The 26,679-nt window shown below is 35.0% G+C and overlaps 1 protein-coding gene across 5 annotated transcripts in view; it reads right to left on the minus strand.

The window, feature by feature from the left end:
- The window catches only part of LRMDA (leucine rich melanocyte differentiation associated), a 628,583-nt gene that overhangs the window by 105,898 nt on the left and 496,006 nt on the right, over positions 1 to 26,679 (minus strand). The gene's annotated exons all lie outside the window — the stretch shown is intronic.

Consider the following 26,679-nt stretch of genomic DNA (forward strand, 5'->3'; position numbering starts at 1 on the left):
GATAAGGTGTAAATGTGCAAGGGAATTTTATCCATGTTTCTCCCATGAATCATAAATGAGGGAAAAAAATTACAGACTAAATTGCACTTAAAAGGAATAAAGTCTTTTCATGTCATACATGATTTATCAAAATGATCTCATTTTAAGGGTACTGTGGTGTATCTTGATTAATAACATTAGTAAGCATGATGAATGGCCTCTTTAATGGTAACACAGAATTTATTGGCAAAATCCCTACTTCTACCAAAAGGAGGAGGAAGTAAAACACGCAGCAGATTGGTACTTGCAGGAACAGTTTAAGTAAACTCTCTCCTGCATATTTTGCATTTAAAAGGCCTTTGAAAATTCAAAATTTGACTTTGGTTCGTTTTGAAAACAAAACTCTCTTTGCAGTTCACTGCAAAACAATACGAACTCAGAATGTAAAAGGATGTAGTGTATTAAGGTCTTTCAAGAGCATTGCTTCCATTCCATTACAACCTACTCCAATATCCTTTTTATTTTGCATTAATATCTAAAATGTTTCTCTTCTCCCATTACTCCAACTTCCCCCTATTCTCCCTCCTCTTTTTTTAAGCCTGCTCCAGCCTGCCCTAACTAATTTCCTTTTGGGCTGACAGATCAGAGGCCTTCCTACCACTGTTCCTTTTAGACCTGTGAAGCCCTCCTCGTAATCCTGCTGCTTGTCCACAATTAATCTTTCCAGTTGCCACATTATTAACACTACCACCCACAGACAGAGGATGCCTGAGCACGGCTGGAGTCTAGCTCCCCTCTGGAGCATCAAAGTTGTCAATCAGACACTAGTCAGAAAGTTGCCTGCTGTCAACATCAGAGGTTTTCATCCTCTCCTACTCGCTGATCAAACATTTTTCTTCAGAAGATTAATTCAAAGTCCCCACCCATTTCCTCCCATATCCTCTCTCCTTTTTAGGTTTACTCAATGATCCATCTTCTGTATGGAAAAGGAAGCAGTGTATAATAGAAATCCTTTCAATACAAAAGTTCAGCAAAACTAAATTTTAATCCCAGCTGTTATCAGCCCCCACCCGCCCACCCCCACCCCTGGCAAGTTAAACACCTTAAAGAGTTTGGATTAGACCTAGTCACAAGCGCCTTTGATCAAAGGCTCCAAGACTTTACACAAACGTAATCACAAGGCAATGACTGCATCTAAGAAGCCTGAATTGATTTGTTCTACTGTAACATATAGCATACAAAAACCCCCATTAGGCTTTCTGACTTCCAAGATCAAGTATTTTCAACTTCTGTCACTCAAAGCCATGTATTTCAGCATCTCCCTAATGATTTTTATTTTAAAGTGCAGCAGAAAAATAAATGCATAGATAAATAAAAATAAAAAAGTAGCTTCTTATTGCATGAGATTTGCATTTCATCTGTTTAAAAATTATATCTTAGCTGCCTGTGTTTAGCAGCAAAAAGGATTTAAGAGATTCTGCTGCTCATTTTGTTCACAAGCTGTAGGAAAGAACTTCTCCCTAATCACAGCCCAGGCTATAATATTTTCTTTTGTGACACACTGAATCTTACTCCTCAAGTGGCTCAGTATTTTTCATTATGCTAGATAATAGAATTTGTCCGTAAAGGATCACTTACCAATGATAGCAACACAACAGTGAATGAAATGAGTATGACTAATTTAACCCAACAAGAAATCTATTCACTGTGAAACTTAATGCTTGGTTTTAAAAGGAGAATAAAATAATTTAAAATTACACCACAAAATAAATTTGAAGTTGCTAAATACTGTCTTCTGAAATAGATTTCGGAGTCCTTATTGACATATGACTCAAAGAAAAAAAAAAAAAAAAAGATAAAAGAGTAAGGGAAAAGTGACTGCCTTGACTCTTCTAATGAGTTTGGGAAAGTGAACTCAACCAAGAAATTTACATTTTTTTCTTAAATTTCTTTACCAGCATCTTTACCGGTTAATCTTCTGGGAACATACATGCTACATTCTTTGCATGTGCAGCATGCAGAAGGATTCACTGAGCGCACATGCTGGTAAAATCAAATGAAGAAATGAAATAAATAAACAAACAATCCTGTCATGCTCTGAAACAGAAAACAGCCTTGCCAGATATTTCTGAAAAGCCACACACATTCTTTGAGGAATCTAGTAGAGCAAACAACAGATGAGCCAAAAAATGCAAGTAGATGCTAACGTTCTTCTAAGTTTCCCCCTCCCTAGTGCTCAAGCACAGCTATTCCCTGTGTTTCACTCACTGCACAGTGGTTCTGAATGAGAGAGAGAATAGTATTGAGTTCTACAACAGAAGGTGCCAAAGGCTAGGTAAGTCACTTATGAAAAGGGAAACACATTGATAACCTGTTAGATTGTCAGTCTCCACCAATCATTCTATGTGCTTTTCAACTTATGATATCACAACTATAAAACACAGAAGTTTTCTTAAGCATTCTTGTCTAAATCCTCCTGAATGAGAGAAGACTTAAAAGCCTTCTTTCAAGCAGACTACTCTGAAATGCTCTGCATTCTGTTGCATATTACAAACTCTAGAATGTGTTGTCTTGAACATAAAAGCACAATGCAAAGAATTCCATATAAATTTCACACAAATTATGCCAGAAGACAAACGAAAACTTCCAAAACACTTGGTCAGCAGTATTGAGGTATATTACTTTTCATGGAATGTTATTTTGAAATACAGATGACTCAGAACTTCTACACTTGCTTTTACAAACATGATTTCCAAAGATTCTTCAAATGCCAAGGAGGAATCAGTCAGGTAATTTTTTAAAATTATTATTATTATTTTTTAACTCAAAACTCTGTTTCATAAATTAAACAAGTAACATAATGCCATCGCTTTCAAACAAATTCAAGTCAACAACAATCAGAGGAATGCAGAACTGCACGTATGTATCTGACCAAACATAGTTGTTTGCAATGTTAGAAGGTTAGGTTTGCTTTGCTGTTCATTCTGCTGCCTCTGGGTTGCTCCATTTTTTTTTCCTTCCCCCACATGTACAGACAATATTTAAAAAATGAAAGAAAGGTCAAAAAACTAAATGATAACAGCAGCCCAATAACTGCTGTTGAGTTACACTGATCACCTTGCACAAGAACTGAGAAAAATGGAAGGTTAAAAATGTTTTTAAGGCACCTCCATTCCGCCGTATGGGAATAAAACTGAACTGCAGCTAAAACTTACTGTCACACTATTGAGCTAGCAGAAGGGGGTGCTGTAGTGTAACCTATTTAAAATGCAAAACCAGTAACATTTGTAACAGCAGATTAAAACTAGCATTTTATTCACTTGGCATACCCCCAGCATACTGAATGCTGGAATCAGACTTGTCACTGCACACTGCAGGTTATTAATAGAGCTCAGAGTGGTGTTGCTAAATGTGCAAGTTAAAAAGCAAATAAACAGAAATGGATTTATCTGTGGTATTTGTACCATGGGAGAATTCAGCAAGGCCTACCTTACATCACACATTTGTATATCCAAGATCACTGAGGTTCAATTTTATTTAACTTTATTATTAGTAGGAGTAGTAGTATTTGACTGACAACTAATTACCACAGCCAGAAATCCTGGGATATGTAATCTATAACATTACCAGTCTAAAGAAAAACAAACTTCTTTTCAACCTGGGCAAATAAACTTATTAAATATGACACATAAGAAAAAGCCTGTGGTGCGCTACCTCTTCTATCTTATGGGCCTTTCTGGACTCTTGTGAGCCACCAGAACAGGAAAAAAAGTCAAAGGCTTCAGCAGAAACAAATCAACACATTGTGCTACAGCTTTACACTTCATTTTCTGACAATGTCAGGTGTTAGGACTGGCAAGTGTGTTTCCCCTCTCTATGCAAGCCAATTCCTGTTTTCCTCATCTCGTTCTCTCAGAGATTCATCAAAAATGCGATTTAATTACATCTCCTCCTCCTCCTCCCACTCACCAAAAAGACTGTAAACATGACTCCTTTTTATCTCCTGATACATCTGGACAAGTAGACAATGTGCTAAAACAAAATAAATCTGCCCTGACAGTCACATCAAAGGGTTCAGCTAGGGGCTTGCAGCTACTTAAGGCACAGGAATGTTGTTGCTAAGCATCGCTCTACAACCTATCAGTCCCTTAAAGAAGAGCTTTTTTCTTTCAGAGGGAGATGAGGAAAGCTGGAGAGTGGGAACCAGACTGCAAAGGGAGATTGGGGATTTTGGAGGATTTTGAAGCTTAAAGTGAATTGTGTGAAGAAAAGGGGTTTTGTTTTGTTTTGCTTCTTGTACAGCCTACGTTTTAGGGAGGGGAAGTAAGCAAGGAAGGAGGGGCTAAAACTTGCTGATAAAACATTTTCTGAAATTTCCCCTTGGATAAATAAGGGCAAAGTCTTTGATATCCTTTTCCAAATCCTTTTACTTACTATAGACTCAAAATAGAAAGACTGAGACAACACTCATTAGGTTTGATATACCAAGCTTGTAAAAATTTACTGTGAAATGCGTACCCTACCCTGCTCTTCTATCAAGCATTTGATAAATGTGTGCACTCCTAAGTACATGAAACTGGTAATAAAGTCCATATGTCATAAACATGCTACACAGGGAAAAGAAAGTTTTGATACCTATGCACACAACACAATTTGATGCTCGATTTACTAGTAAAAACTATTCCCTTTAGAGAGAACACTTCACTGAAATCATCTGTTTTCAGCACTGTACCCTACAGAGCAATCAGTACTCACAACTCCGAAGGAAGTAAAACTGCTAAAAGAAAGACCACAAACCTGCACTAACTACAGACACAGACATGATGAAATGGATAGCATAAAGTCTGAATTATGCTCTACCCTCATAGACACAAAAACATTTAAGACAGGTAGACAATCCAGACAGAAAAGCATAAAACTATTATTTTTCAAGCTTAATTATCTCAAAGGTCAGCTAGAAAAACCCACGGTTTGGTTACAGAGATGAATGAACTTCCATATCCAACTAAGTCTTTTAAAACAAGTTAAAAGGTTTAAAAAATCCTCCTGCTTTTTTAAGAATTAAACAAAGAAAATGTGAAACAGACTCATTCTACATGCAGGGTAACTATCAAGAACATGAACAATTACTGAACCCATGATATTGCACAAATAAATAACACTTAGCATTATCTTCAGCACTATCATATTTATTAAATAGTGACTGAGGGCAGCAGTAACCATTTTTATTGTCCCATATAGCTCTTATTTTCTAATTAAACAGAAGGTTATTTCCACTGCCAGTGCAGCCATTCATCTTATTTGAGTGTTACATAATATTTTTTTGCCAGCCAAGCCTGACTGTGAAGCGTTCTGTGTGGTGAACTGTGGCCCAACATGCTTTCCTGTTTGGTAATCAAAGAAATGGGCCATTTTGTGCAGTGTTAATAAATAAACTTTTTGCAATTTCTCCTAAAACATGATAAAGCTTATACTTTGTCCTACCCTCTAGCTTCAATACAAGGGCAATGAGCTGTATTATTAAAGATATAGGTCAAGCAAACCTGATGATTTCAATCCTGTAGGGTGCTTTAGAAACTGTTGTCATATTACTGAGATCATTCTGCTGTTCCTAATTATTCCTCTTGGTTGCTTCACATTTCAACTGATTTCTCTCACACTTATGTCAAAATTTATAAGCTGCTCTGTGTAACAACACTACATTATTTCCTCACTTGTTATGGTAATATAGGACAGAAACTAGGAGAATGCTTTAATCTAGCTGACAAGGATAATGTAGTCTAGAAACGTAATAAACTTTGTATTCTACCAGAGAGTTGTTGGCTTTTTTTCATCTACCATGAAACATTTCACATAGATAGACATCTTAGAAAAACTAATTGCTACAGTGACTTGAATATCCTCTTATCTGATTTGCTTTTATCAGACAAAAACAAAACAAGAACAAAAACAAACAAACAAAACTATCATCATTACAGTGTTCAATAGCCTGGGCATCCTCCTTATTCCCATAATTGCTATTGTGCAACATTCTGGTGACTGCAATGAAAAACTACATAGTGCCAAGGCAAACGTTTTTCCATGGAGTCTGTGCATCAGGCAAACCATTCGTAATTAACAGGCCTGGCTTTAGCATGGCTGTAACACATCTCCAGCTGACTGGCACAAAATTTTATTTGCACTAAGTAGCTTGACTCTGGGCAAACATAAAATCAACTTTATATGATAGCTTCATGTTGTACGGTGTCTTTTGAAGGATTTCAGAATGTAAGGAAAGCTGCCAGTGGAAAAGATTGTTTAATGAAAATTTTGAGTTTTAAACCTAGTGAGGATATTGCTTGCAATATAGGTTAAGATACAGAAATATGATTTCCTTCAGAACATAGAACATGTACAAAATGATATTTAGCAAAAAAAATAAAAAATAAAAAAATACAACTCCAAATAGAAAATTTTCCATCAATAACTCAAACATGACATCAATTCTGATACTTCTAGGGATGATTTTGCAGAAATAGGTTTGTCAAATGTTGGAATGTTCTTTTAAAGCACTTTTAGTCATCAGCAAACTGGGGAAAATCAGTAATCAACAAACACAAACTAATAGATATGTGAAAAGACATAAAAACTCAAAGCTTTGTGGTATATCATGACAACGTCAGAACGTGTCCACTGTATCAAAGTAGTACAGCAAAACAACAGAAAAAAAGAGCACTGGTTTGCAATCACAACTTTTAAAGGGACTTTTTCTAAGTACATAAAAATTATTATTTAATTGAATGTCCTTACAGGAAACAGAAAGGAAACAAAAATGACAATGGTGTTGTTCCTGTAAGAAATACTCACCAGCATTACAGTGAGAAGGAAAAAAAGTAAGACTGTGGAACAGATTTCTGTTTTATCTCTTTATGTTAATGACCTGACTGCAGATAACTTTGCAAGGTTTGAGGGAGGAGGAGACGAGTCAGACACAATATCTTCTGAAGGGTCTCACATCTGGATCCCAATTAGAAATGGACTCCCTGTTATGTTCTGACAGCTGGCAGGATGAACTTTTCGTGTGTTTATAAAGTGAGATTTCTCTCTTTATTACTTTGTTTTTTCTTCCCCAGACAGAAGGCTCAGCATGTACAACAGGACTGACTTTGTCTCTTCCATTTGGCTTTCCAGATACCACCTGCCAGTATGTAAAACCTTCTTCAAAGTAGATGATTTTAAAAGTCTACGTTCAGATTTGTTTCCAGAGTGGTTAGCCAAAAGAAGAGAACATCTCAGTCAATTTTAAAGCTGAGCTATCATGGAAAGCACATTTAGGCTTTAAGACTTACATGACATAGCATAATACAAATACAGGAAAACTGGGAAACATAAATCATGTGGCTAACTGATGTATCAATAACTTTTTAAGTACCTGCTTAGAAAACAGAAATGTCAATGGGAATGATTAAACAAAGGAACAGGAAATAATATTGAGATCTTCACAAATTAAAGATGAACAACAAATCAGCCTTTCAATTAACATTCGTTTTTCCTGTGCTGAGTGTATTGAATTTCAGGTGAAATAGTTGGTTCTTTTCATACCTGCTGTCCATTAGATGGGTACCAGAGAGATGATACTTTTTTAGACTCCCTTATTTACTGAAGATGGAATTTCCTGGAGTTTCTCACCATAACTTATGATATCTATTCTTCTAAGAAATCTCTTTGCCCACCCCCCACAAATCAGCTGTCTATTTAGTCCTCCAGTGCCTTTCTAGAACCACAGGCTTCTCCAAAACTAAACACTATATTCTCATAGTAATTGCACCACAAACGCAGGAATGGTGTTAAAATTTCTTCTCATACTTCATACTATATCAGATGTGTGTGCTGGGAGAGCTCATTCAGCTGAGTAACCACAAGTCTTTTTCAGAGTCCCTGGTCTATAATCACAGCTTGCAAATACAGTGTTTTCACCTGGTTTTGTTAAAATGAATACTGCTTACCAGTAACCAGCCTGATTTCCACTATCTCATTATTTAATGATTTTCCAATATTTTTTTCCAAATACGGTAAACTTATCTCTAATGATTTTATCTCATCAATAGAAAAAGTTATACAGCACAGAACAAACAAGATTTCCATCAGAGCATGTCTCCTTTATCAACAAGAAACCTGTTCATGGGCTCTTAATTCACTAGTTGTATGCCACGATTAATTTTTATTATTCTATCTTCATAGTAGAATAATAAATAAGTGCAATATTTGTTAAACATTATTACAAAACCAAAGGAAAGTCAATACTAAAGCCCAGGGCTTGCATTGAGCAAGCAGACAATGGACCAAATGAACAGGATATTCTTTATTATTTGTGGTGTCATCTGTCTCTGTTTCCTTAAACCAACAGTTAAACCAGAGTTGGTTGCAGTTGCTATTAAGATGACACTTACAGAAAAAGCATACGCATTTTACATAGTGTAACAGATGCTTTGTGAATTTTAAGACTGTTCACATAAGTTGGTGTTATGCTTATTGTGGAATAGTAGAAACTTCAAAGGGAATTATGGTAATAAGGATGGATCACTAAACTGTTGGGGGGAGTGGCATGAATATTTCTCTTTTCTTAGCGTTCAAAAACCATGCAGAACCAATACCAATGCTACAAGTAGACAACTCAGAATTACTACAGAAAAGAGAGAACAAGTCTGGAATCAAATAGGAAGAGAAAATAAGCCTGGGGCATACAGCAAATTCTGTCAACAGGTGCTTGAATTTGCATTAGGAGTAAAAGCACACAAAACAACAGAATAAAATTGATATGATCTAAATTTTACACTTTTTTTAAAAAAAACAACAAACAACGGTTGTTGTTGCTATATATTTTTTTTCTCTTAATCTGTTGTTCATTCATGATCAGTAGAGATACTGTGAAAGATAAGACAAGTAGTAATGGCCATGAACTTGAACATAGGAAGTTCCATACTAACGTGGAAGAACTTCCTTTAGTAATGTTGATGGAGTACTGGAACAGCTTAACCAGAGAGGTTGTGGAACCTCCTCAAGATCCATCTGGATGCCTGCCTGTGTGATCTAGTGTAGGGAATTCACTTTAGCAGGGGGATTGGACATGATTTCTAGAGGTCCCTTCCAACCCCTGCAATTCTGAGATTCTGCGCGACTCATCAAGCACATCATATATAAAGATCTGTCACTCTAATTCTGAAGTTACAGTAACTTATCTGCAGCATTTCTAAGTTCTTTGCCATTGTCTGAACATATATGTATTCCTTAGAATGTACACTTCCTCCACTGTGTTAGCTATTCAAAGGGCAATGGCATTGAAATCGGTGCATTTGGTTTGGTTGGCTGGTTGTTTTTTGCTTTTGTTTTCCTGTTTATGTAGGACCAGAACTGAGCTGAAAAAAGCTCACATACCAGCATGAAACAAGACTGGTGCCATCACTTCTGTACTTCATTAGAAATGGAAGATGGAGATCATGGTAGCAAATCTGATGTCCACACATCAGTACACTTCAGAACAGAAAGTTAATTGTTCTTTAACTACAAATTCACAGACAACAAAGTGAAACAAAATGAACAGAGCCAGCCATCATATCTCTGACTTTTCTGTTCCAGTTATCCTCCTTCATGTGTGGAAGAACAGAAATAAATAATTACAGTAAATATCCTCAATCCTCAGACATGATTATTTAAATGAAAGACTAATTTTCATTTACAGTGATTGTGAAACATTTGGAAAAGGTGCAAAAAAAGGCCTTTCATAACACTGTGTGGTTTCCATGGTGGAACTGGGTCTCAGCACCTACCTACCACCTGGCATGACTCTTCTGTTATTCTTATGAGACGTATAGACTACCACAGTTAAAAAGGAAATGACATGTTTTGACTATTCATGTTAGAAGTCATTTTCTGTAGCTCATACCTTTAGATTAAGTTATTAGAAACAGATTGATGCACTAAATGTTTTAGACTTGGCAAAACAATTGCTCCAACAGCACTATTTAAAAAACTGAAACCGTTCAGTTCCTTGAAGTACAAATATAACTCTTGCATCTGGATTCCATTTGTTTTCTCTCACTGAAACACCTTTGTACCAAACAATGCATTTTAAAAAACTTTTTTGGCATCTGAATCCAGCACTTGAGCTACAATATTATATTACTCAAATACTTTATTACTGCAATAAAACAGCACTTTCCACTAAAAAATAGGTATTATTAAATTGGGCTTCAAAAATTAGCTTCTCATCTAATACTGAATTTTAAAACAAAAAACTGTAGTCAAAGTTCCTGTTGATTTAACATGCACAAGATTACATGTTAATAGAGCAGGATAATATAACACAAAAAGAAAAAGAAATGTCCCCAGCAGTTTACACAGTTGCATATGCTAAAATTCTGATTTTAATGTGATTTTATTTCCTACAGTGCCATTATCACAAACAGTACTCAAGAAGCTCCCAGTTATGTGTCAAATAAAATACGCAATGTTCATTACTTCATGTTCCTCCTAAAGAAAAGCACCCAACAAATGGTCACATTCTAGCATTCTTACTACATATTTCAAGAGAAGACAGAAAAGGCATACTTGCAGGTAGACACCTGTAGACTACCATTACTTCATTTCCCTTCATGACATCAAACAAATCAGGTTCATTCCTATTTGCGTGATCCCTAAGCAGTTGTATTGCTTAGCAAACTATTCACACATGTACATACAGAGATTTAATCATTTTTACTTAGAAGAACAGCATTAAGATGCCTCAAATTGGTTTGCTCTCTAAAATGCATCATCTATGTAAAATTCTTCTGTATCTTAAACTCCTGTTTTTAAAAAGGCTGTGTGGATACTACTTTTTTCCCCCAATAAATCATGCTGGAAACAGAACTGCCAATTGTTTTTCTGCAGTATTAAAAATACGTTAATATAGATTCTTTTACAGTTTCTTAATCTATGGTTATAATATTGAGAAAAGAAACAATCATTTAAGTCATTATTACCATAAGTGTAATATTTAATGTATGAACAATTTAACCTCAGTTTTCATCTGAGGGAAAAATAATTACCTATTTTAATATATTTTCAAAATTAAATTCTATTCTGTCTGCACACAATCTGAAATGAACAGTCACAAATACAAAAACAGTCACAAAATCAGAATTGCATAGAAAAAAAATATCTTTCCCAGCTCAGCTATTTGAAATAAAAGCCAATTACAACACAACCATCACTACTTGCACTTTTAACTAAATTCTCAAATTCATTGAGAAAAACAAAAAATGAAGCTCAAGCAAGCAACAGAATTTTCAGTGAGACTGAATCCATCTATGGATTTCTCATCTTTCAGAATAAATTTGACTTTTTGCTTCTGTTTTTAATTCTACAGCATTACCTTATCTATTTCTTTCCTTTCTATTTTCGTTCAAAAGAGGAAGGAAATTTTTCTTTAAAACTATTCAGAGATTTACAATGAAGTCTTAAAGGAAGACTTTTACAGCTTCACAGAATAGGTAGCTTTGGGAATGTTTCTAAATGTCAAAAATTCATCCAACAAGAATTAAAACAGGGCCTGTCTACAGTCACTTAATATGACTCAAAAATACGTTCTCTTAAAATCAGCTGTCAAAAGTGTCTGAGGAGGGCACCAAAGCCAGTAACAATGCTGGGAGTCATATGCAGTGAGGAGGAGCTGAGGACACTCAAGTTGCCTAATCTGGAGGAGTCCAGAGGCAGCCTCACTGCTCCCTGCAGCTCCCTGAGAAGAGGAAGCAGAGCATGCTGTTGGGCTCTGCTCCTGTGAATGACACAAAGCAATAGAAGCAATGGTTAAAACCAGGAAACGCTCAAACTCAGCATCAGCAAAAAATGTTTCACTGTAAGCGTGGTCAAACACTGGAACAGGCTTCCTCAGAAGGAGGTGATGCCCAATACCTATTAGAGTTCAGGAGGCATTTAAACATCCTCAATAATAATGCTTTAACTTCTTCTTGTCCCTGCTAACCAGACAGGCAGTTTAACTCAATGATCTTTGTAGTTCCCTTCTAGGTGAATTATTCTAAATTCTAATCAGAAGGCTGATGAAAAAGAGCTATATTTCTTATTCAGCAGATGTTTTCTGAAATAGTCACACTTAAAGAAAAATTAATGAAGCTAATAAAACCAAGAAAAAATGCTGATTCCAGATGTTGGATGAAAATTGTTGAGGGAAAAAAAGGCAATAAATGATAAACTGTAAAGGTAAAACATACAAAAAATATTTTCAGGCCAGGAGACATCTATGTTGCTGTATTTTGTTCAGGCCAGAATTTAAATCTATTCTTACACAACGTTCCGAACTGAGGTGAGATTAAGTGTTTTCCTGAAAGTAGGCCTAATGCATCAATCAGAATAACTACTGCTATTTTATAGTGTTCATGTCCCAGCCTTTTAGCTTCCACAGAGCCAATTTTAATATTTTATATATATATATATATAATTATTTAAATATTATTATATTATATATATTATTATTTGTATAACTGAGATTACTTCAAATACTGAATTAATTTTAAAAACAATAAAACTCATTCCAGAGCACAGGATGTTAGTTAAAAGCGATAATGCGTTGCATAAAATAATATATATATATATATATATATATATATATATAATTTATATAGTTTTATAACTTTTAAAATTAATTCAGTATTTGAAGTAATCTCAGTTATACAAATCCAGGCTGCTAGTAATGTTGGATTGGCAACTTAGAGAAAAAATATCATTGTGGTGTTCTGCTCAACAGGAATGGTGTTGAGTAAATATTTAATGATCTACTAGTTCTACTTGACTGAGTATGAGCCCTGTAAAAAGATCATATGATCACTGATCACAAGTTAAACTGCTTTTGTTTCTCACACAGCATGAAATGAGGGTCTGTTGTGTAGTACCAGAGGTTCGTGTGCAGCTCTGTGTAAGACAAGGGGAGGTTACATACAACAGGCAGTTAATGGCTGATACCAGCAAGCCCTCAACTGAATGGAGCTCATGAGCTTGAATTTTAAAAAGGTAGCTGACTTTGCAGCTGGAACCTTTAACTGTGTTTTTACCCATTTATTCCTGGATAAGTAAACAGATACTGAATGCTTAAAGGGCCTGAAAGCACTCCTTTAGCCGAAGGCTAATTTCAATTTCTCTGTGTATGAAAGAACTGAAAACAAACAACAAAAAATATTCTTAGCTTTACCTAACACAAAGGTAGAAGTGCAATAAGTCATTCAATTAATTTTAAACTTAATGCTGCTTTACCCTTCATTTCTAATGAGTTCTTAGACCATTAAAAAAAATCTGAATTCTAAAAACAATAAAAAAATACAGTCCTGGCAAAAAAAGAAATTAAAAAAAAAGCCAAAAATAAAAGACAAAAAAAGACAAATGTAATATAAAACAAAATAGGCCAGAAAGATTTCTCTCACAGGGAGATCAGATAAACAGTAAAAATGATTGGTGAACTCCTAGCCATATAGCTTGAAGCCAGAAAAAAGATTCATCATTCATGCTATGGAAAATGCAAGCAACTGTAAGAGATATTATGAGGCAGTGGTCCCCAACCCCATGACTTGATTTCAATTTTTACTTGGTACCGCTCCTGAAATTAATGTAGAAATAATTCCTTTGTCAATTTTTTCAAAGTGTGAAGAACTTGCACAGGTTATGTGAGGAAGGCTTGATCATAAACATAGTTTAGCATTACAGGCCTGATCCATAAACATAGTTCAACAGCTGAATTCACTCTTCTAACTTATCTAGGTGCATATCAAACTGCTGTACCCCAAGCTGATTTTTTTTTTTCTTTTTTTTAAAGGTTAAGAAGGGAAACAGGGTACCCCAAAACAATTAAAAACAATGGCAATGATATGAGGAGAAACAAACGAATTTTACCAAACATGGTATCAGAATCCAACACACTATAATATAATTAGAATAGAAGCTAATAAATAAAATATACTCTTTCAGTATCTGAAAGCTGTAGGCCTTATAGTGAAGTGATGTACTGAAGTGATGCACACAGTCGGGACAGGCAGCAGCCAGGATAGGCAAAGGAGAAGAGCCCAATCAGGTGACCTTGCCAGGTGTTATACCTCCTCTCTCTGACCGCAAAGCCCACTGGGGTACACTGCACAGGTACCCAGAACTGGAGCATTAACACTTTAACTCCCAGTGCACTATATGATGATATGATGTAGAATGCCAGTAACAAAAAAATCATAAAACCATGACAATACCCTAACCTAACAACCCTCCACTAAATTATGTAATGTAAATTACATTTCCATTAATACAATAATTAGGCAAGTGAAGAGATCCTTGCATCAAATTAGGAAAGGCACATGTGGGAATACAAGAAAAGCTGTTCAGAGCAGCAGCTGTGGAGCAAGATATAAGGAATTTTAAGTTTTTTGTAAAATTAAGTAACTGTTTTCAAAGGTTATCTTCAGTTCTTTAAAACTACTCTGTAACAATTGCGCACTTTTAATAGGGTAAAAAAATATACAGAATTCTCAGCCATATTTCAACTGGAAGAGAACACCAATATACAGGTCAAAACTTTACATGAGCATGTTAGTTTCACCAAAGTTAAATTAATTTTATTTGCAAGGGTTGTTGCAAGAGCATTTAAGCTACAAAGTACACAACCTTGAAAGCTTTGTCCATCCACCTAAGAATGAGCATTTATTGTTTATTTATTAATTAGATTGTTTGGATACTGTTCCTCACTGATATTTACGTGAGCGCTTTATGGTCACTGCAAACCTGAAAGCTCAGGAAATACATGGGAAAGGACAATCTTACTGTCTTACAGAAGCATGCAACTTGCTGCTACATTTGTTGCGTGCATTAGAATCTGTCTGTATAGGCACCAAGAACCTGACAAAAGTATTTGCTTAACTGATGTCTTGACTCAGATTAAACAGGAATACGTTGGCAGGTTTCAGTTGAGCCTGGAGGAGTTCATTGTGAGACAAATGAGGCAATAATAAAGTTATGAACAAAGAACTCATAGTCATAAAGTATCCCAAATAAAACAATTTTGTTTTACTAAGAGATTTTGAAATCATCTAGACCTCTGTTTAAAGTCTAACCTTTGAAATGCACAAGAAATATGAGTTATCACGGCTGCAACACAAAGCAGAAAGAATGACTAGGCTGAAAAAGAAAGATGGGAAGAATTTGGAAAATCTAGCTTTAGTGACAAGGCAGATGACAGCACTCAGAAGATGAATGGATACCTGAAACCCTGAGCCAAAGCCCTGGTTCACCTGGGAACTTGTCAGTAATAATGAGAACAGTGTTCAGAAGCTGAGAGAGGATGATGCAGAAGGAAAGAAAAGCTGTACTAGTAAACCTCACTTCCAGCATGGTACCTAAATGTTTAGCCATAATTCTTGCTTAACACACACCTTCATCTTACTAGAAAGAAAGTCTGATGTTTGGGAATAAGTGAATCAGAACCCAACTGTAAAACTCATGATACCTTCAGGGAAGGAGGAAATCGAAATCAAACAAATTCAACAAACACAGTGTTGCAGGCAGTTTTGGGAAATGTGTATGCAGGGGTGCCTGAGAACCAGGGAAACACTCCTGAAAAGGTTCTCTGCATGGAGATGTTTTGCCAAGAACCAAAAGATGGAAGGAGTTTCCACCATGATAAATCAAAAAGCCTTGTACAAGACAAGCAACTGAAACAATCTGATGGAAATATTTCACATCAACAGAATATACTGAAACCTGAATACAACCTTGACTGCTTTGTTGAATAGTTCTATAATTTACTTTCTAATCAACCGTAAACTATTTGAATACACTTAGAATACAAAAGGCATATCAAACTCACTAAAAGTACAAAATATATACAAAAAAACCTAAAAAAAGGTTTGGATAACATTAAACAATCAGAAATGAAATACATTTTTAAAGTACATATTTATTTTTATGTATTTATGTAAATAACTCCCTAATCAAAATTAGTAAAACACTAGTTGCTTCATGATGTCATCCAGCTTTTAATACATAAACTACTGATGGTAAAAACTAACCTTGTGTTTGAAATATACTCATCATTCTAATGTAGCAAGAAAATAATATGATGCAGAAAAAAGTAACTTGGTTCTAAAATAAATTTTTTATAAAGTTTATTAAATTTACATTGATCCATATGCAAAAATAATTTGTTTACAATTTCAATGGAGACTCAGAAACAAAGCCTAACTCAATAATAAAAAAGACTAGAAAACAACATCTGTATAGCTATTTGCACATTACAGTATTAAACACATTAAACAATGCATGTTGGGTTTGATTTGGAAAATGATCAAATTATTCCCTTAAGTGTGTTTGTGGTCCGATACTGAATTGTGAGGACCTGAGGGCAAACATTTGCAGGCATAAGTTTGCTTTGTATAATGGAATACTAGTGTTCTAGCCTGTCTCCAGAAAGGGTATGTCTATTGAGCTCAGAATAAAGGAAGCCTGGTTTCTGTCTCTAACTTCTTTCTAAATCATTGTCTCATTCTTTATTCTTTCTGAAAATTGAGAATTCTAAGGCTTACATGGTTGCAATGTTTCTGGATTCCTAATCAACCTTGGAAAGTGCTTTGAAATCTGTTAAGAAAAGGGCCACACAAGTGCTATTCATCACAGATACAAAATACGTTGGCCTTGCATACACATGAGGTGTTTTATTTCACTTGCTATTCATTTTAAGATGGAAATCCACTATTTGTTGTGATCAAAAGTATAGCTTCCAATGAAATTTAACTAGAAAAACAAATGTTATTTTCATTGCTTTGCAGAAAATAATAGAATTCTAACCTTCTTTTCTGATAATTATAAATCAATATACTGGATATCCACCTATTTTGTTTGTAACATATGTTAAACCTTAAAATTAAATGGTGTGTATGTAAACACTAAAGGTGACAGACAGCAACAGGAGGTATCACAAGAGGATCTTAAGGTCCCACGTGCACGTGCAACTATCAAGACAAAAATTGTGCACCTAAGGCAGGAAGTTCCAATTATAGCAATTTTACTAATATCATGTTTTATACACATCAAACAAGTGGCTTGATACAAAGTAAAAAATTTTTTTTTAAAAAAAAGGATAAAATTAACATTTTTTTTCAAGAAAAAAGAACAATGAAAAAAGGTAGAAATAAATCACTTTTTTTGCAAAAATAATAGAAAAAGAATTTCTACTGGGTTTAAGAACGTAATAATAGATATTCAGTTAAGAGAAGTATCTCACTGAATTTACATTTCTGCATGCCTTGTGCTTAGGTTCCTAATATACTTACAAGCTAAGAGGCTCTTCTGGTATTAGAGATTATTTGAGAAGAAAACATAGACAATAGCTGTAAGAGGAAAAAAAGCTATAAAGAGATTCAAAATTCCTCCAGAGGAAGAAGCAAAAACATCAGCTCCTTTTCTAATTTCACAAAGTGAAACTAGAAAGGGCATTTAAAAAAAAAAAAAAAAAAAGGGAAAAAAAAAAAAAGAAAAGCCTTAAGAGTCTTAATCAAACTCTTACATTAACAGCATTAATGCTAAGTATGCAAACGTTCATCCCACTGATCATTATGGTATCAAGAACTAATTTTCCTCCTTTTAAGAGCTTATATGTCACTTCACACCCCTTGGGCCTTCCAGAGATGTATTTAAATGTCTAACAAGCGAAAAGAAAAGCATTCCAGACAGCCAGGTGTTACTGATTCACCCATTAAAACTTCACTTATAAAATATCCCCCACAATGGTAAAACATTTCAGTCTTTACACTATCATAAATAGATTAAGGTGACATTCTAAAGTATTATGACTGTATGTGTATAAAATGTACATTGCTCATCACAGGATCCCAGTTCTTTGCAACTGAGTATCTGAAATAAAAGATGAAGCAACTGTGTTATTTTTTCTATGAAATTAAGGAACAGAAAAAAAACCCAAATACTGTAAATGCAACACCCACCTCGAGACTGGAGAGAACTTCTAGTTTATTTCTAGCAATGTTTATTTAACATTATATAATAAAAAATGGGGTCGTTTCCTTTTATAGTAACCTTTAGCATAGCTTTACTGTTTTATATAATAAATGTGAAATAGGAAAAGATTTCTAAAATTTTTCTTTTGTTAAATACTGTTTTGCAAATAATATCTTTAATGAACAACAAACAATGCAGAGTTATCTTTAAAAGCAGAAGATAGATAGGGACTTTTCAAATCATAATCTCTCTCTAATGATATCCTGTTTAGCCTACAAATTTAGTTCTCTAAGTACACAATTTCTGTGCTTAATATGCCTTTATCTATAGCATCAAATAAGATGCTGATTTTCTTATTAGCATGTATGCTTTATTCACCTACCTCCCCACTCTGGCTTTGTTATGTGAACAAACTTCTGTATTTACAACTTAGGGAGCATTACCACAACTGTCATTGAGCAGGCTTTTATCAGTGTGAAGCTATTTGAGTTCAATCTGGATTGGAAGATAGCTGATCTGATTCTAATTACCTTGTTACTATGACCTAAGAGTTTGTACCAGACAGTCACTCACCATCATGTTAGAAATACACAATAATGTACTAAAAATGCAATTTGGCAACTGAATTAAACTACATAGTTAAATTACATCCCTATAAAAAAAGGAAGCTTTCCTACCCTTTCCCATCTAAAAAGTATTGTGCAACTCCATCACTCCCATGAGATGATACTTGCATCTATAGAGCATGTCAGATAACCTGTCCTATTTATCTGAAAGTTGCCAAAAAAAAAAACCAAACCAAAACAAAAAACAATACAGAAATAATTATTTTCAACATACTAAATTGCCTTACTATGAGATCATCACCCAAAAGCACAAAAGTGTACTGCTCCTAAGAGTGCTGTTTCTATGTTCTAAGACCAGTACAGTCTGACCAGTACAGGTTGAACTACTCTCTGTTTGAAGGAAAAGACAAGACATTTTGCCTAGCAGCATAATAAGACACACTTAGGACTGGATGTGGTTACTTAGCTCTACTCCAGCCATTACCATTAACCTCACAGTCAAGGTTTCAGCTTGCTGCATATCAGTTCCCCATTAGAGCATTTGTCAGCCCCATCTTGTGAATTGTTAATTCTGCACAGGATTGCTCTTCACTATGTGCAAATACACTGTTCACGTCTACACATGAGGCATGCAAACATATTTGGAAATAGAACCACAGTCTCCAGGCATGCAAAACCCAAGCAACTTAACTCTGATCCACCACATTTCCAGGCACAGCTTTTTCCAAGCTTCTTTCTTTCCTTTTTGTTTTTTGTTTTGTTTTGTTTGTTTTGTTTAATTTTAAGTGTGAAATCCTGCAAGTTTTACCAGTGACTCCAATGGTAACAAATTTCATTTTTCAGTGTTTTTAATGTTCTTCAAGATTAGCTGAATATAAACGATATCCAGTGCTGTCACTAGAGTTAATAACCCACAAACAGCTCTACGGGAACATACTAGTAAGGAGCAAAGCATCATCATGCTGCAGACGTTACTGTTTTAGGTTTCAAAAGGATTAGTAAACAATGAGAAAAAATGTCAAAAGTAGCCAGACCACATCCTTTTAGAATATATATACATCCTAATTTTTAGTTATACAACACAAGATTTTATTTACACGATGGACAGAGGAGCACCTGAAAAAGCAGATTTTCTTTCTCTTGTGCTGGAGGATGAGAACTGATCCATTCTAGCATGTCTGGTTAAACATATTAGCTTGCTCTCAAGGAATGTCAGAATGAGGTTGACTTCAAAAGACCGGAAATCTACACAGCTTTTGCCAAACACCCATTTTGGCCATCTGGGCTTCAGGTGTTTCTAGATTCCCATTTCACTCAAGGCTCTGTCATGTTGTTTTAATGTTTTATTTGCTGGGATGCAGTAGTCTGAGGTGGCTATTCATTTCAGAGAAGACAAATTAGACTATAGTTCATCTGAGCACAGCGTTTTCTAAAGATGATTGAAAAGAAAATTAACGAGTCATATCTAATATTAAATAGTAATTAGAAAGAAGATACGAGTAGAGAAGAAAGAAGAGAGGGAGAAAAAGGAAAGAAGAATAAAAGAAAGCAAAAAAGGAAAGGCAAGTGAAAGAGACAATGAAAAGAGATAATAGGAAATAAGAAAGAATTAAGGAAAATGAAGATGAAAAGAATGGGCAGGGTCAGGATGTAAAAAAAATAAAAATAAAAATCTTTCACCCAGTAGAGAGGCTCAAAGAAATAAAAAAATATTTTTCCACAAACACAAATTTACTTAGCCTATCTTAGCAGTCAAAGGTATTGAAAAATAAGGAAGTGATAAACTTTGCCAAATGTAATAGATTTCAAAAGTATACTGAAGCCATACTACTACAGTCTGTTCTGCAAATTGTGTTCATATTAAAGCACACCAATATGATCTTGGAAAAAATTATTTTTTCTGTATCAGCTATGACAGTACACCAGCTTGAGGCAGTTCACATATAACTTTCTGACATAATCCTGGTAATAGAGAATAACAGCATAGGTGGAGCTTTAAAAACTGTGCAAGCAAAAAATTCAGAGATGCTAATAAAGAAACTGCCAATCACCAGAGAAAGATCCAAACAAGCCACCATTACTGGCTATACTGCTTGGCAGATACATTAATAACAACAGCAGACATAAAAGCAAAAGAGACTCAGAACACTCCCATACACATCGAACACCATATGTTTGAGAGCAAGTGCTGTTTCCTACTATAACAATGTTAGAATACTAATCAATGATAAACTATGCATATATCAAAATAAATAAATAAATAAAATTCCACTGTCATAAGCTACGAAATTCTTGCCAAAACTTAGCTCACATATGACTGAAGGCATGCTAAGCATATTTTTTATTACAACAGAAAAGGCTAACAGGAAGTGGATTAGACTAAATGTAAGAGGAAAAAAATACCTTCAACATCTTTAAAATAAGTTAAAATAAAATGTAAATTATTGAACATCCTTTTCACAGCATGTAAGTTTAAAATGAAATCAGCCAGACCAGATAAAGGGACCATTTCAATATCCATCTAATGTTATCAGAAGTCAAACATTCTATTTACTTTCTTCAACGCCACCTCACAAAGTATCATTTCCATCACTTCTTAAGCCCTTGTAGCTTGTTCTGCTACATTGACATTTGCAAGAAAATAATCCTGGGTCCTTGGCAGGACAGCTAGTAAGTAGGCTGGTAATTCACTTCAGTTGCAAGAGGCATTTTACCTGAGGAGCTGATCTCCGTCATTCTTCAGCAATTGTCCATCACATGGGAGAAAACCAAACATCCCATAGGGTATTCCATTACATGGCCTTATATATTAAAAGCAAGGGAAATATCTTTTCTCATCTGTCTCCTACTGATTAAAAAGTTAGAATCTCATACTTAATACCTAATCAAAAAACAGCTGTGGTAGTAAACTGCACATCTTTTTCTCTATGAAACTGTTTTTAATCCATAACTCAAATGCACAGTTTATTATAAATGTTATTTTCCCAACTATGTCCATAGAATCACAGAATCACTCAGGTTGGAAAAGACCTGAAAGATCAAGTCCAACCACAGCCTAACCATACTACCCTAACTCTAACAACCCTTTGCTAAATCATATCTCTGAGCACCACATTCAAACGGCTATAAACACATCCAAGGATGGTGACTCAACCACCTCACTGGGGAGCATATTCTAGTGTTTAACTACCCTTTCTGTAAAGAAGTGTTGCTCACATTTAGAGGTATATAGAGATTACCAGTGTATCAATGCATAACAGGTATCTAAGAGAGATGAAATTAGCAAAGGGGGTTTTATTTTCTCAGATATTTGTTATTTAAATCTTCGGATAAAAATGATAGGACTTATCCAAAAGTCACAACAAGCAACATGAACTTCTTATTTCAAAAAATTCAGAGAAGATCCCTGTACTCTCAAAATCTTATCACTATCACGTGAAAAGTATTTTATCAGCATGGTCTTCCACTCCATTTTTTTCATAATTAATGGGTTGTTGTTGTTATTTTTAATGGAACAGAAGCTTTAACTCTGAAAATTCTCCATTTAATTTTTGTGCATTTTCTAGTGACTCATTTACTACCTGACTTAACTTTTTAAGTTGAAAATTAGAATCACAGAACCACCAAGTTTGGGAAAGAACTCCAAGATCATCCAATTCAACCATCTACCTACCGCTCATATTTCCCGCTAAACCATGCCTTTCAATATAACATCTAAACATTTCTTGAACACTTCCAGGGATGGAGACTCCACCACCTCCCTGCACAGCCCATTCCATTCTGACCACGCTTTCAGAGAAGAAATTTTTCTAAAGTCCAACCTGAATCTTTCCTACTGCAGCTCGAGGCCTCTCCCTCTAGTTCTATCAATAGTTAAGTGGGAGAAGAGGCCATCGTCCTTCCCACCATAGCCTCCCTCCTTGTAGTTGTAGAGAGCAATAAGCCTCCTCTTCTCCAGACTGAACAATCCCAGCTTCCTCAGCTGTTCACCACCCTCGTCACCTTTCTCTGGACATGCTACAGGGGTCTAGATGTCTTTCCAGTAGTTGAGGGGTCCAAAACTGAACATGAAAGTCAAGGAGCTGGTTAATCAGTGCTGACTACAAAGGGACTATCATTTCCCTGCTCCTAGTTGCAACACCATTTCCTGGTTCAGGATATTGAACAGGGCAGGCTCCAGTACCAAGCAATATAACAAAAAAATTCCTTTTAAGCCACCATCTGGACTCATCCTAGAGACTATAGAAAAGACCTCTCAACATCTATGATTAATTAGCTAACTAAGTGGTTTGTTTATAATAAGAAATGTGCATTAAAAAACTAATTCTAAAAAGAATATGCCTGGTTAACTTAAATTTTTGATCGTTCAGCTTTCTAACATACAAACACTAGTAAAGGCAAACATATATCTCAAAAGTGCCTTATCTGCTTTTAACACTGACTTATTATAAAGCAATTTAAACAATAATACCCTGCTCAAATTCAGTCTTCTCATTCTATATGATTCTCTAATAGAATTATTTTTACTTGTGGCACAGAAATTTATTTCAAGTAATGTGATACATAACCAAAAGATATCAATTTAAATACAGAATTTCCATTGTACAAAACTTACCTTTATCATCCCTTCCAATAAAAAACTAACCTTGAAAAACAGACTAAAGATGATGAGATCCTTTGAGAGAGCAGATAAGAAGCAAAGAACTTCTCATAGCCTCATTAGAAATGTTTTGCACACTGAGAAACTAGGTTTATTTATAATAAAAGCACAAAGAGAAAAAGTTTGAATGGTAACTCCGTGGCTTATACTACTTTTCTCCTTTCAACACATGCAAATTTTGTCTTTTTAAAATGAAAATATCTTTGTAGCAATAGCTGAAACCATTCAGTTTTATTGAGGATTTCATGTTGGACTTCAATCTGATATTGAGTCAGGAGAGCAATAATTGTATCTAAGCTAAGTGTACTATAAAATCCACAAATCATGTTTTAATATTGATGCAAACAGCTTTGCTTCAATACTTAGCAGGATCTGCTTATGAAGCCTGGCAAAAATGGATCTGATAAAGACAATATCTACTCAAACTGAATTCATGTAACTAGAAATCACTGTCTTCTGTATGAAAAAACGAAGAAAAAATGGAAATAAATAATTTTAAAATATAAAATATAAGATACAGCATGCAAGACACTAAAACTACTATTTAAAAATATCTGTGAGATTAGAAATTGCCTAAGAGCATGCTGGATTTTGAACAAACTACCAAATGCAGAACTGTAGCTGAAACGAGTAACCCAGTTCAGCCAGGACAAACCAGTAAATGCTACAATGAAATGCATCTAAGATTTTATTATTATTATTGTTAATAGCACACACAAGAAAAAAGAGCATTGGGGACTTACTACTCAGGCCTTCTAACCAAGAAAGGACTTGTGAAGGTGAATGGTTTGCAGACGAAGGGGATATAAAAGAGACAAAACCAGGATAAAAATTAAATAAAAAGTAGCTGTCTTAAACTGTAATTGCACTCCTCTGCTGAGCATGCTTTCAGATATATAAATGTGATTTACCATCAGCTTGCAACTACAAATCAGGTCTTAAGAAACACTTGTGCTATGAAATTGTTTAATCTCATCAAGCTCTGCTTTCACAGCAAGCCATAAATCACAAAGTCTTTGTTATCATAGACCTCCATGAGCGCCTCTCAGGCAGGCAATGGATCGTGGGTATATATAATCCTGACTGCACAAACAGTGGGGTCGTCGCAGCCTGAAATACTTTCATAATAGCCACTGTGCAGCTGGTGGAACACAAGCCTATGATGGATATCTCATTTCCTACAGTCGGCATCTATTTCGAGCAAATTATTACCACATAAATTTCTTGTCAACAGAAACGGCCAATTAATTAAGTTAAAAATTTACTCGTGATCACATCTACAAACCAAATAGAACTGCAAGGCAATTTTACAGTTACTGAATATACTGCAGGTCAGTTTAATGAATAATTTTTAACTTTGTCATAAACTCAAAGACAGGCTAATATCTTAAAGAACCTTACTGGAGAACAGCTGCCAACAGATTTACACAAAACGTATTCATGCAGATTTTGATTTCTGACATCTGGGAACAGAAATAAACTTCATAAAATTACAGAAACTTTATAGAAATGTCATTTTTTTTTTCCTGAAAAACATGTGAGCTTTCCTCCAAAAACTGTACTTAATGTTAACAGTGCTTGAAAGGATACCATACAATTCCAAGAGAAAAAAATAGTTCATTATCAAAGCTGAGAACTATAACAAGTATAGTAAGTAAACAGTGTTGATCAGGTGTATCCCAAATGACTTTGTTTTCAGGTTTCTTTAAGTACATTTTGCATACGTATTTATCAAACAGTCAAAAACATATCAGGTAGTCACACTCAGTGGGTGCAGACAACTGGGGGATTTTCTCACCACCAAGAATGAACAGAAGTTATTCTTTCCTAAGTGCCTCCATATCAGTTAAAACATTTACAGCAGTGCAGTGCAGGAGAAAATATGGAAATATGACCTCCATTCGAATTGAAGCAGATAGATTGACAGAAGCATGAATACAGCTACTTACTTTGGATTATTATAGACATAAAACTGGCCTGCATGAGAACATGCACATTTGTAAGTACTTCATAATTTTTATTTTAACCTTCTTCCATCTCCCTTCCCCCATGCACACCCTCTTTCTGAAGAAAATATATTCCAGTTACAGCATACTATGAGATGAAATAGCCTTTTCCAGCAGATAAAAGTTAGAGTATTAATTAAAATATGGAGAGGTTTTTGCCACTGTTTACACTATTTATTTTTGTCAGAGGTAGGCAATGACCACAGGTAACAGCATGGAAAAGATGGTTTGACAGTGGTGGTTACATTATTATTGTTTGGGTTCATTTTTGTTAATCTGTCTCCTTTAAAATGAAGTCGTAAATATTAGATCTTTCATTAATACAGTCAGTTCCAGAAATAAAAAGGTAGAAAATCCTCATCATACTTTTTCAAATGTGAAAAAACGCCTAGGAAAGTAGAGTCAAATAAGTCAAATAACTGATCTGCAAATACAACTTCCTTATTGTCCTCTTTGTTGCAAATAGCTTGAGTAAAAAGAAAAAAAAAACAAATAAATTTAAATTGCTCTTAGTTATACCAAGGGAATTCTAACACTAAAATCTATACTGGAACTGGGAACTATGTTGAAAATTGAAAGTTTCATCACTCATGAGTTACATCAAAATGTTTTGGAGAGCTTGGAAGACAAAGAATTCTTTTAATTGAATGGAGAAATTAGAGGCAGTTCCTGGTACTCAAATTCTTTGTTCCTGGCATATGCAGCATACCATGAGAAAACATACAATACTTTAACATCCTTTGTTAAGGTGAACCTTAAAACAGAAAAAAAACCAACAAAACCCTCAATGTAGATATGTATACAATACTAAAGCTCTTGTAAATACTTATCCATACCCCCAAATGAATTAATTCCATAAATTCTTACTAATTGGTCAGATTATGGTCCCCCCCCCCCTACCCCCCCCAAACCTCTATGACAACATCTGAATAACAGATACAATAATGCTTTTTTAATCGCTATCTATTCTTACCTCTACTACCTTATTCAGCTTCAGAGATCATTCAGAGATCAAGTTCCTGGCCTATACCTCCCTATCATGCTGTGACTAGATCAGCAAAATAAGAAATGAGGTTTACTGATCAATTCACATCCTCTTTTTTGAACATTTGTGTTTGCATTGTTCATCTTGTGTTACAAATTTACAAAGCTTGAAGATCAAACGGGACAACAGTGAAAAAAGCTCTTGGTCTTTTCTTTTAGCCCACTGGAAAATAACATGGGACCCTCAGTAAGAAAGAAGATCTTTACATGTGTGGGCAGCTGAGCTCACTATCTAGAAAACAACTGTGGTTGGGTGTTTTTGTTTTGTTTTGTTTTTTTGTGGGGGGGAGGGGGGGGGTGGTATTTTTTTGCCGAGTGCTTTTTTTGATTTTTTGATGTTACAAAATTACACTTTTAACCTTGACTGGAGGTCTAATGGTTCTGATCAAAGACAATATGCGGAGGATAC

Source organism: Coturnix japonica, chromosome 8 (genome assembly GCF_054131305.1).
Source record: "Coturnix japonica strain WE chromosome 8, WE-NBRP24, whole genome shotgun sequence".
In the NCBI taxonomy this organism is placed as follows: domain Eukaryota; kingdom Metazoa; phylum Chordata; class Aves; order Galliformes; family Phasianidae; genus Coturnix; species Coturnix japonica.